Consider the following 11,263-nt stretch of genomic DNA (forward strand, 5'->3'; position numbering starts at 1 on the left):
TCTGTAAGGAGATCTGGTGCCTTCATCTGGCCTGCAGGCATACATGCAGACAGTACACTGTATACATAATAAATAAATAAATCTTTTTTTTTAAAAAGGTTATTCTGGGGTTGGGGATTTAGCTCAGTGGTAGAGCGCTTGCCTAGCAAGCACAAGGCTGTGGATTCGGTCCTCAGCTCCAAAAATAAAAATAAAATAAAATAATAAAATTTAGCTAAATTGGTTTTTGAGGCTAGAGAGAGATGACTGAGCAGTTAAGAGCACCAGAACTGCCTGTAACTCCAGCTCTAGTGAATCCTATACTCTTCCAGCATCCACAGGACACTGCACTCACTTGCACATACCTAGATACACACATAATTAAAGTGAATTTTTAAAAAAACAAATTGGGATTTGGGGACCTGGATCAATGGGTCAGCAGTTAAGAACATTTAGCAGGGCGGTGGTGGTGCACACCTTTAATCCCAGCACTCAGGAGGCAGAGGCAGGCAGATCTCTTGTGAGTTCGAGGCTAGCCTGGTCTACAAGAGTGAGTTCCAAGAAAGGCGCAAAGCTACACAGAGAAACCCTGTCTCGAAAAACCAAAAAAAAAAAAAAAAAAAAAAAAAAAAATAGAGCATTTACTGCTTTTGCAGAGGACCCAGATTTGGTTCCCAGCACCCACGTGACACGGCTCACAATCATCCATAACTACAGTTCCAGGGATCCAATGCCTTCTGACCTCCATGGGCAACAGGCATGCATGCAGGCAAAATACTCATATACATAAAAAATAAATCTTTTTGTAAAATTGGGCTTTGGAGAGGACAAAAGGCACTGTGTAACCTTTGAGCAACAGAGAGGTCTTGGAACAGAATCTGAAGCCAAGACTAGGGCATTCTTACTACTTCTGCAGAATGACACTGGCTTAGCTGCCCTAAGCACTCTGTGCCATGTATGTAAACATTATAAAAAAGATATAGCCGGGGCTGGAGAGATGGCTCAGTGGTGAAGGGCACCGACTGTTCTTCCAGAGGACCCGGGTTCAATTCCCAGCACCCACATGGTGGCTCACAACTGTCTCTAACTCCAAGATCTGACACCCTCACATAGACATGCATGCAGGCAAAGCACCAATGCAAATAAAATAAAAATAAATTATTTTTAAAAAGATACAGCTGAACCAAAAGGGGAGGATCAGAGGCCTGCCAAAGCTTGTAAACACTTTAAATGAAAGTCGTTATTTCCAACATACTTTGTTGTATGTAGGTTCCTTATAGGAGCCACAGCTGTCTTTTCCTAGCCTTTCATCTGTGGGTGTTGAGCCTCAGAATTCCACAGTAAGACATCTTAGACATTTGCTTTTAAAAGTTGCTGTTTATTGGGCCCTGGAAAATGATCTCTAATCCTCAAACAACTCGGCAAAGTAAATTCATCTCCACTTTACATGAGCAAAAACATTCAATTATACCCTACCTCAGACACAGCTAACAAGTAAGAAAAGCAGGTTTGGAAATCTAACTCGGTTTTTTTTTAATGAGGAAAGTTTATTGACCACATAAAAATCGAATGCATGTTAACAGAGTCTTCCTACAAAGTGAACAAAAAGTCACCAGCAAGAAAGTCATCGTTTTTGGCAAATCTCTTCAGTGGCTGACCTGACGGAAGAAGCTGGCTTCTCTTGCCTTTGCAGCCTGTTACAGCCAGCGCTGCCTCAGCCTGTGCAAAGCCCTAGGTTCAAAGCCCAGTACCAAAACAACCACCGGAAACTAATCATGCACCAGGCAGCTGCCAGGCAACTGTTCTGCCCACTTAGAATGAGGAGGGATGCAGCTCCAGTCTTAGCATCAGGGAGGCTCAGGCAGGAGGATCAGAAGTTCAAGGTTATCCTCAGCTACAGACAGTGAGTTGGAAGCCCTCCTGAGATATGAGACTGTTAAAAAAATAAAAGTGGGCCGGGCGATGGTGACGCATGCCATTAATCCCAGCACTCAGGAGGCAGAGATAGGAGAATCTCTGTGAGTTCAAGGCCAGCCTGGTCTACAGAGCAAGATTCAGGAAGGGCGCAAAGCTACACAGATAAACCCTGTCTCAAAAAACCAAAAATAAATAAATAAAATAAAAAATAAAACTGGAAAAATTAGTGATATTTGGATATTATAAAAACAACTCTGGGCTGTGCAACAGCCCTCTCCAGCCCTCTGCCAGGGCTGTGCACAGGAAGTGTGGGCAGCGTTCCCCCACCATCATTGTTTTTGCTAAGAAATGAACCCAGACGAGCCAGACCATAGTGGTAAACACCTTTAGTCCCAGTATTTGGGAGACAAAGGCAGGTGGATCTCTGAGTTCTAGGCCAGCCTGGTCTACAGAACAAGCTCCAGGAGAGCCAGGGCTACAGAGAAACCGTCACACACACACACACACACACACACACACACACACACACACACACACACACACACAAACACAAACACACAATTACCCCTGTGGAACAGGAATGCTGATGAAAGAAGAAGACCCCAAAGCAAAGGACACAGAGCTCACAGGGCACCCATGCTGCAGAGCGGACTGGCAACAGAGAAAACCTCACAAGAGCTCCCCGGGGGCCTGGGCAGCAGAGTGGGCGGGCCAGTGACTGCCTGGTGACAGAAACATCAGCCAGAAACCCCTGCTCTGCCTGACCAAGGGAAGATGAGAGGGCACACGCGAGCCAAGGGCATGGCCCGGACGCTCATCAGTGGGGGCTGGTTAGGAGCTTCAGCTATTAACGTTATCTAAGCCCGAGGTGATCCTTTATGCCCAGAAGGTGATTTTCCCAAACCCAAAGCCCGCTCTAAAGCCAGAAGCAGCTTCGAATCCAAACCAGCCCCACAGCTTCCATTGCAGACGGGTGCAGCCCCGCGCACGCACGCTGCTCCTGGAGACACTCCACTGCGGGAGCTCTTCTCACAGAGAAACCTGACAATTTACTGGGAGGAGGGAGGGGACGGGATGGGGGAGGCAACCAACCAACCAACCTTTGGCCTTGGTGCCCTGCAAAGATCTTGAGGACCCCTGGGAGATCCCCCAAACTAGGAGACCCAGTGCACTGCGCTCTCTAATCCCATACAAGGACACATACAAGATCTCAGGCAGAGAAAGAGGGAGATTCGGATGACTTGGCCTTTAATAGTGGGATCCAAGCTTAGTGGCCTCACATTCAGCCCCGATTCTCTGTCATAAACCAGGAAAGCACAGCATACCACATGTCATGATCTCTCTAGTTACACAGTCGTTTAAAAATTCTTTTCAGGTAAGCCGGGCGTTGGTGGCGCATGCCTTTAATCCCAGCACTCGGGAGGCAGAGGCACGGATCTCTGTGAGTTCGAGGCCAGCCTGGACTACCAAGTGAGTTCCAGGAAAGGCACAAAGCTACACAGAGAAACCCTGTCTCGAAAAACCAAAAAATTAAAATTCTTTTCAAGTAAAAGGAAAAAGGGCATCAACAATCATGATGAATTTTGCAGTGGGGAAATTGCTTCCAAACTTGAATGGCCATATTTGAGTTCCGACCTCTATTTGAATTAGAACAGTAAGACAAACTGTGACACTCGCCTCCATGCAGCCCACAACAGTAACTTAAGGTAGTATAGATAATTAACCACAAGCTCCTTATCCATCTTACTCAGTGACACATCCCAGGAAGATTTTCTCAAGGGTTCGAGTTACTTTAGGAGACTAAATAAACCGGTGACCACGTGGCTTTGTAGATAAAATGGAGTTATCCTGGAACATGGAATCTTTCATTTACTAAAGTTTTTTTTTTTTTTTAAATCAAGGAATTGTCTGTCCTTCGAGGCGCTCTCCTCTATACCCGTCCAGGTGGTTCAGGTCCTCTCTAAATGGGTCATAGCCTTGCTCTTTTAAACAACGGAGAGCCCAGAAAAGCTGGTCTGATGGAGGAAATTCTTCCCAAGGAATCCATTCCCAACTTTCATTTTTTTCAGGTTCCATATTCTTTGGCTCTGAATCATGAGCCATGTTCACCTCTCCTTTCATTAATATGGTGACATAATGGTAATTCTCCAACTCAACAAAAGAATTGACCACGGAGGCAAAGTGCACATTTTTCAGGTGTGACGCAGCCTCTTCCAGGTTTCCCTCTGAACGCACTCTTCCCAGGTCTCACTGAATTCCAAATGGCTCCCAGGAAGCTGGAAACTGCCAGCTCCAAATGACCCCTTCCTCTTCCCCAGAAGGTCGCAGCGAGGATGCTTGCAGCTTATCACCACCACGCCGACCCCCAACTCCGGGGAGCCCTAACTCTGTTTTGTTGTTGTTGTTGTTGTTGTTTTGTTTTGTTTCGAGACGGGGTTTCTCTGTGTAGTTTTGGTACCTGTCCTGGCTCTCACTCTGTAGCCCAGGCTAGCCTTGAACTCACAGAGATCCGCCTGGCTGGGCCTCCCTAGTACTGGGATTAAAGGTGTGCGCCACCACAGCCCAGCTGAATTTTATTTATGTATGAGAAATACAAAAGTCCCCTAGTCCCTTAATAGCAAACAGAGAAAGGCAGAAAGTTCTAGGGTCTGTAATCCCAGCCACTCAAGAGGCTTGGGTAGCAGGATCACAGTTAAAGGCTGGCCTGGGCTGTAAAGCAAGTTCAATGTTAGCCAGGGCAACTCAGATACCAGGCCCAGCAAAAATGTACTACTTGTGGTATTTGTCTAACACAAATTGATAGGCCGAGTGTACCACACATTGTCACTTGGGACTCAGACTAATGGAAGGCCCATCCACTGAGTTAGGCGATGGCATATGACCAAAATCTACATTTGCTTCTAAAACTTAAAAGTACAATACTACACCCAAAAGGAATAGAACTGAGTAAACTTGGTGAATTGCATCCCAGATGCAGATAACATAGTTCTGTGTAGGCTTGATTCATCACCCTTAGGTTGTTGCTATTATCTAGCCTCTTCAGTCTTTGTGTGTAAAGTTAAGAATATAACAGTGGCCAGGCAGTGGTGGTGCATGCCTTTAATCCCAGCACTCTGGAGGAGAGGTAGGCGGATCTCTGTGAGTTCGAGGCCAGCCTGGTCTACAGAGCAAGTTCCAGGACTGCCAGGACACAGAGAAACCCTGTCTTGGGTTGGGGGTGGGGTGGAATATACATACATACATATATACATATATATGTGTGTGTATATATGTATATATACATATACCCACCCATTCTTTCCCACTAGCATAGTAAGGAATCCTCATGTGGTCACAGGTACCTATCCTATATTGACCAACACATTCTAGTAGTGCCTGAGATATAATAATAATAATAGCCCCAATAAGGGGAGGGGCGGGAAGGGGGAGAAAAAGGGAATCCGTGGCTGATATGTAGAACTAAATTATATTGTAAAATAAAATAAAATAAATTAAAAAATAATAATAGCCCCAATAAGTGTAAGTCACTGGTATGGTTTTGATGAATGACTTGTCTATACTCCCAGAATCCTTCTGTTCTATAACTGAGCATCAGTCCTCCCTGTTTGAATGTGTTTAAACAGTGACCAAAGGTGATGGCTGTGTTTTAGTCATCAGTCCAGGGTTTCTTCTAGACAGGCCTCATTAGCTGACTCACAATCCAGTTCCTCAAACCCTAGCTTCCTTGATATCCCACTCTCTCTTTCCATTTAGCTTAGTGTGTGCTTATCATGCTTGAGATCCTGGATTTCTTTTTTTTTTTTAAGATTTATTTATTATTTATATATACAGTGTTCTGCCTGCATGTGTCCCTGCAGGCCAGAAGAGGGTGCCAGATCTCATTACAGATGGTTGTGAGCCACCATGTGGTTGCTGGGAATTGAACTCAGGACCTCTGGAAGGGCTGCCAGTGCTCTTAACCTCTGAGCCATTTCTCCAGCCCTGATCCTGGGTTTCTTCCCTAGCACCATAACCACCAAAAAAATCTGGGGCGCTGGAGTGATGACTCAGTGGTTACGAGCACATATTGCTCTTCCAGAGGGCTGGAGTTTGATCCCCAACAAACATGTCAGGTAGTTCACAACCACCTGTAACTCCAACTCCAGGGGCTCTGACACCTCCGACCTCTGCAGGCATCTGCATTCATGGGCACATAGACATAGACATAATTAAAAATTATAAAAATAAATCTTAAAAATTTCCAAATGTGATTTTTTTATATACAACCAGTGTTGAGCATCATTGAGCTAAATAATAACTTTAACAATCTGTCATGACCATAAGCAACAGGGAGAGGAAAGGGCTTTTTCGTCTTATAACTTACAGTCCATCATCCAGGGAAGTCAGGGCAAGAACCTGGAGTCAGGAGCTGCCGCGGCAGCCACGGGAGAGTGCTGCTTACTCACTTGCTCACTATGGTGCACTCAGCCAGCTTTCTTAGAGCGCCAGGACCACCATCCCTGGCAGGGCACCTGCTCTAGCAGGCCAAGCCTGTCCATATCAATCATCACTCAAGAAAATGCAGCACAGGCTGGCCCACAGGCCCATCTAGTGGGTGCATTTTCTCAGTTGAGGTGCTCTCTTCCCAAATGACTGGCCTGAACCAAGGTGACATAGAACTAGCAGCACACCATCCTCTACTCATCCAGCCTTAAATAGTAGAGAAAAACCTACTGACTGAAATCATCATTTAGAGGGAAATCCTGATGCTAAGACAACTAGCTATCCTTTCAGACAACAATAGTTATATCCCTGTATCACATTTCTATTAGACTTTCATTGACACTAGACTTTTCTTTTTTTCCCCAGAGACAGGGTTTCTCTGTGTAGTTTTGCACCTTTCCTGGATCTCGCTCTGTAGACCAGGCTGGCCTCGAACTCACAGAGATCTGCCTGCCTCTGCCTCTGGAGTGCTAGGATTAAAGGCATGTGCCACCACCGCCCAGCAACACTAGACTTTTCATTAGACTTTCATGACAAAATATTCAACATAAACAACTTAGAAAAAAGATTCTCTTGGCTCATGGGTCAGGTTTTACTGCATGGTCAGATGGCCCCACTACTTTTAGGTCCATGGTGAGATTAAACATCATGATGGCGAGCATGTGGTGGGGCAAAGCTGCTCACATCATAGTAGCCAGGAAGCAAGAGAACCAGAAGGAGCCAGGAGTAAGATAAACCCTTGAAAGGTATGTATCCAAGGACGTACTTTTTACTAGACAATGAGGCAATTTCACCTTCTGGCTACAACTAGATCCTACCTCCTAGGAGCTAGGACCATCTAACAATGTCATTAATTATATATGATAAATTGATTTTGTTAATATCCTCATGAACCAGAAACCCATCCCTGGCGAATAAGCCTCCAGACAGCATTTCACACTCAAAATGTAACAATATTAAATTCACTAAAGTAAACTCGAGATGCTCTCTGATGAAAATAAATCTGAGTAATAAAATACAGCACATCTTAGAGCAGTGTGAGGGTGCTAATAATGGTGAACAGAACATGACTCTAATATATGTGTATAAGATAAATAGATATATAGATATATGGTTTCTGGCCTTGAACTCAGAGATCCATCTGTAGAGACAGAGCCTCCCAAGTGCTGGGATTAAAGGTGTGTGCTCCACCACCCAGCAAATAGCAGTATTTGAGTTAAACTGTGAAGCTAGCCGCCATAAGAAGATCTAGGGGAAGAGAGTACCAGAAAGGAGAGATGATAAAATGAGTTTAAGGTTAAAATGAAGCTGGGTGGCGGTGGCACACTCTTTTAATCCCAGCACTCAGGAGGCAGAGGCGGGCGGATCTCTGTGAGTTTGAGGCCAGCCTGGTCTACAGAGCTAGTTCCAGGACAGCGGGGCTGTTACACAGAGAAACCCTGTCTTGAAAAGACCCCCCCCCAAAAAAAAAGATTAAAGAGTTAAATAGAAGGCACTTAAACAGAATGAGAAAAGGATAATATAGTTGTTACTTGGAAGAAAGAAGGTCTTGAAATCAATAAGTAGTCTTCACCCCTTGTCCCAGAGGCCGGTGTGTGTGCGTGCGCGTAAGCAGCAGAGCCTTTGGGCTTTCCTGTCACCCCAGAGGCTAACATGCCTGCACAGAGGCTTTGGCCCCTACCCATTGCCCCAGAGGTCAGTATTTCTTCCACGCAGAGAGTTTGGCCCCCAGCCGTTGCCCCAGAGGTCAGCACACCCCGGGCTATTGCTCCAGAAGTCAGAAAACCAGGAGGCTTTGACCCCACCCAGCTTCCTGCTGTTACCTAGCCATAGCTGGAGTTCCTCGGCCACCCTAACTATGAATGAACTCAGTGGTCTCCAGTTTGCCCAGCTTCATTTCACACATGCCAGAATCCCCGTCTGCTATACGGATGCCCATTCCCCTCCTACCTCCAGCATGCAGTCCTATCGCACCGCATGCACTGCAGCCTGTGAGGACAGAGATCGTGTGCCCCCAATCCCAAACTGTGCTTGCTGCTGAGACCTAGTTCATGAGAATGCACAACTGCCAATTGCTGTTCAGCCTTGGGTACGAAGAGGTTCGCGAGGCCAGAGGGTATCCCCTGTGACTCTCCAAGCTCTACCCTGGCTCCTGAGATCTGAGAACAAGGAACTCGTCAACGCCACCTCCTGCACACTTCCATACTGCCCTGTGTAATCAGAAGCCATGCCACCCCTAGCCCTGTGGAGATAATCCACAAATCAGCAAGTGTCTCCACAACTGAAGTTCAAGCATCACCAAGCTGAGGGACCATCAGTCAAAAGGCTCACTCAACACAGGAGTGACAGAAAGAGTTAACCAACAGACTTACTCCAGATGGGCAAGTCCCAGTGCAAAAACATCAGTCCCATGAAAAGCCAAGACAGCTTGTCTCCTTCAAAAATTACCAGTACCATAGTGATGGCCACCAAGGAGAGTGACTTGGACAAAATCGCAGAAAAACAATTAAGAAAAAACGATTACAAATATGTTCAGAGAACTCAAAAAAATCAGGAATAAACTCATGAATGAATTCAAAGAGCATCCCACTAATCTCTTGAGTGAATTCTAGGAGAACACACATAGCTGAATGAAATTGGGAAGTTAATTCAGGATATGAAAATAGTATTCAGTAATGAGATAGAAATACTGAAGAAAAACCAAACAGAAACAAATCTATAAACAGAAAAAGCCATTAAATCAAATTAAAAACTCAGTGAAGCCAGGCGGTGGTGGCGCATGCCTTTAAACCCAGCACTAGGGAGGCAGAAGCAGGAAAATCTCTGTGAGTTCAGGCCAGCCTGGTCTACAGAGCTAGTTCCAGAACAGCCAGGGCTACACAGAGAAACCCTGTCTTAAAAAATAATAATAATAAAAAACCTCAGTGGAAAATAGAATGAACTGTGCAGTGGTGATGCATGTCCTCAAGCCCAGCACTTGGGAGGCAGAGCAGGCAGTCTCAAAAGAACCAAAAGAAGGAGGAGGAGGAGGAGGAGGAAGGAGAACGAGGAGGAAGGAGAAGGAAGAAGGGGAATGAGGAGGAGGAAGAAAAAGAAGAAAGAAGAAGAAGAAGGAGTACAAGGAGAAGAAGAAGAAGGAAGAAGGAGAAGGGGGAAGATGAAAAAGAAGAAAAAGAAGAGAAAGGAAGAGAAGAAATAAAGAAAAGAAAGGAGAGAAAGGAAGGAAGAAAGTAAAGGAGGGAAGGAAGGAAGGAAGGAAGGAAGGAAGGAAGGAAGGAAGGAAGGAAGGAAGGAAGGAAGGAAGAGAGAAACTGGATGGTTCAGATAAAGTCAGTGATAAACTTTAGAGAACATGTGAGATGCTTTGGCAGTTGATGGGTGCTGGGGGGGGGGGGGTCAGTTTTCTTCCACAGCGTGGATCACGGTAGTTCACCTGTGCCCCAGTGAATGGTGCCCTACACTCACGCACATATAGGAAGCACAGACTGGACTCAGTGGGTTATTACAATTTGAAACGCATATGCACTGAACATCCAATTTCATAAAACAAAGACTCCTAGGTACTAAATCACTGATTAATCTCAATACAGATGGTGAGATAGGTGACTTCAATATGCCACCCTCACCATCCAGACATAAAAATAAGAAACACTAGAATTAAATGATATCAGAAATCAAATGCACCTAACAGACATCTACAGAACATTCCATCCAAACACTACAGAATACACATTCTTCTGAACACCAATAAGATTTATATGCTAAATTAGATCACATATTAGGAAGCAAAGCAAGTTTCAATAACTATGACAAAATAGAAATAATCCCATATTCTGTCTGACCACACTGGTATAAATCTAGAAATGAGCAGCAAGTGAAACAACCAGAATACCCAACCCATGGAGATTATGCAACTCACTTGAACAATGTGTGGGAGCAATTCCTTCTCTGGCAAGATAACCGAATGGAAAAAAAAAAAAACAACTGAATGGATAAAACCACTTCACCAACAAGCCAGAAAATAGGAGTTTGATCCCCAGAACTCACAATGGAAGGAGGGAACCAACTTCAGAAAGTTGTCCTCTGACCTCCACATGTCCACCATGGCACACAAGGGCCCACATTCTGCACCCCCATACAAATATACAGAGAGAGACAGAGAGAAGCACAGTAATAACAGTGACAAAATAATAATAATGGTGCTGGAGAGATGGCTCAGTGGTTAAGAGCACTGGCAGCCCTTCCAGAGGTCCTGAGTTCAATTCCCAGCAACCACATGGTGGCTCACAACCACCTGTAATGAGATCTGGTCCCCTCTTCTGGTGTGCAGGTACACATGCAGGCAGAACACTGTATACATAATGAATAAATAAATCTTTAAATAATAATACTAACAATTAATAAATGGGACCTCTCGAAATTGAGAAGCTTTTGCAGGGCGAAAGACACAGTCAATAAAACAAAAAGACAGCCAACAGAATGGGAAAAGATCTTCACCAACCCCACATCTGACAGAGGATTGATCTCCACAGTATATAAAGAACTCAAGAAACTAGACATCAAAATACTGAGCAGTCCAATTAAAAAATGGGCTAAAGAGCTAAACAGAGAATTCATAAACAAGAATCACAAATGGCTGAAAGACATTTAAAGAAATGCTCAACATCCTTAATCATCAGAGAAATGCAAATCAAAACGACTCTGAGATACCACCTTACACCTGTTAGAATGGCTATGATCAAAAACACCAATGACAACCAATGTTGGAGAGGCTGTGGAGCAAAGGGAACACTCCTCCACTGTTGGTGGAAATGCAAACTTGTACAACCACTGTGGAAATCAGTATGGCGGTTTCTCAAAAAATTAGGCATTGAACTACCTCAAG

Source organism: Peromyscus leucopus, chromosome X, assembly GCF_004664715.2.
Source record: "Peromyscus leucopus breed LL Stock chromosome X, UCI_PerLeu_2.1, whole genome shotgun sequence".
NCBI lineage: Eukaryota > Metazoa > Chordata > Mammalia > Rodentia > Cricetidae > Peromyscus > Peromyscus leucopus.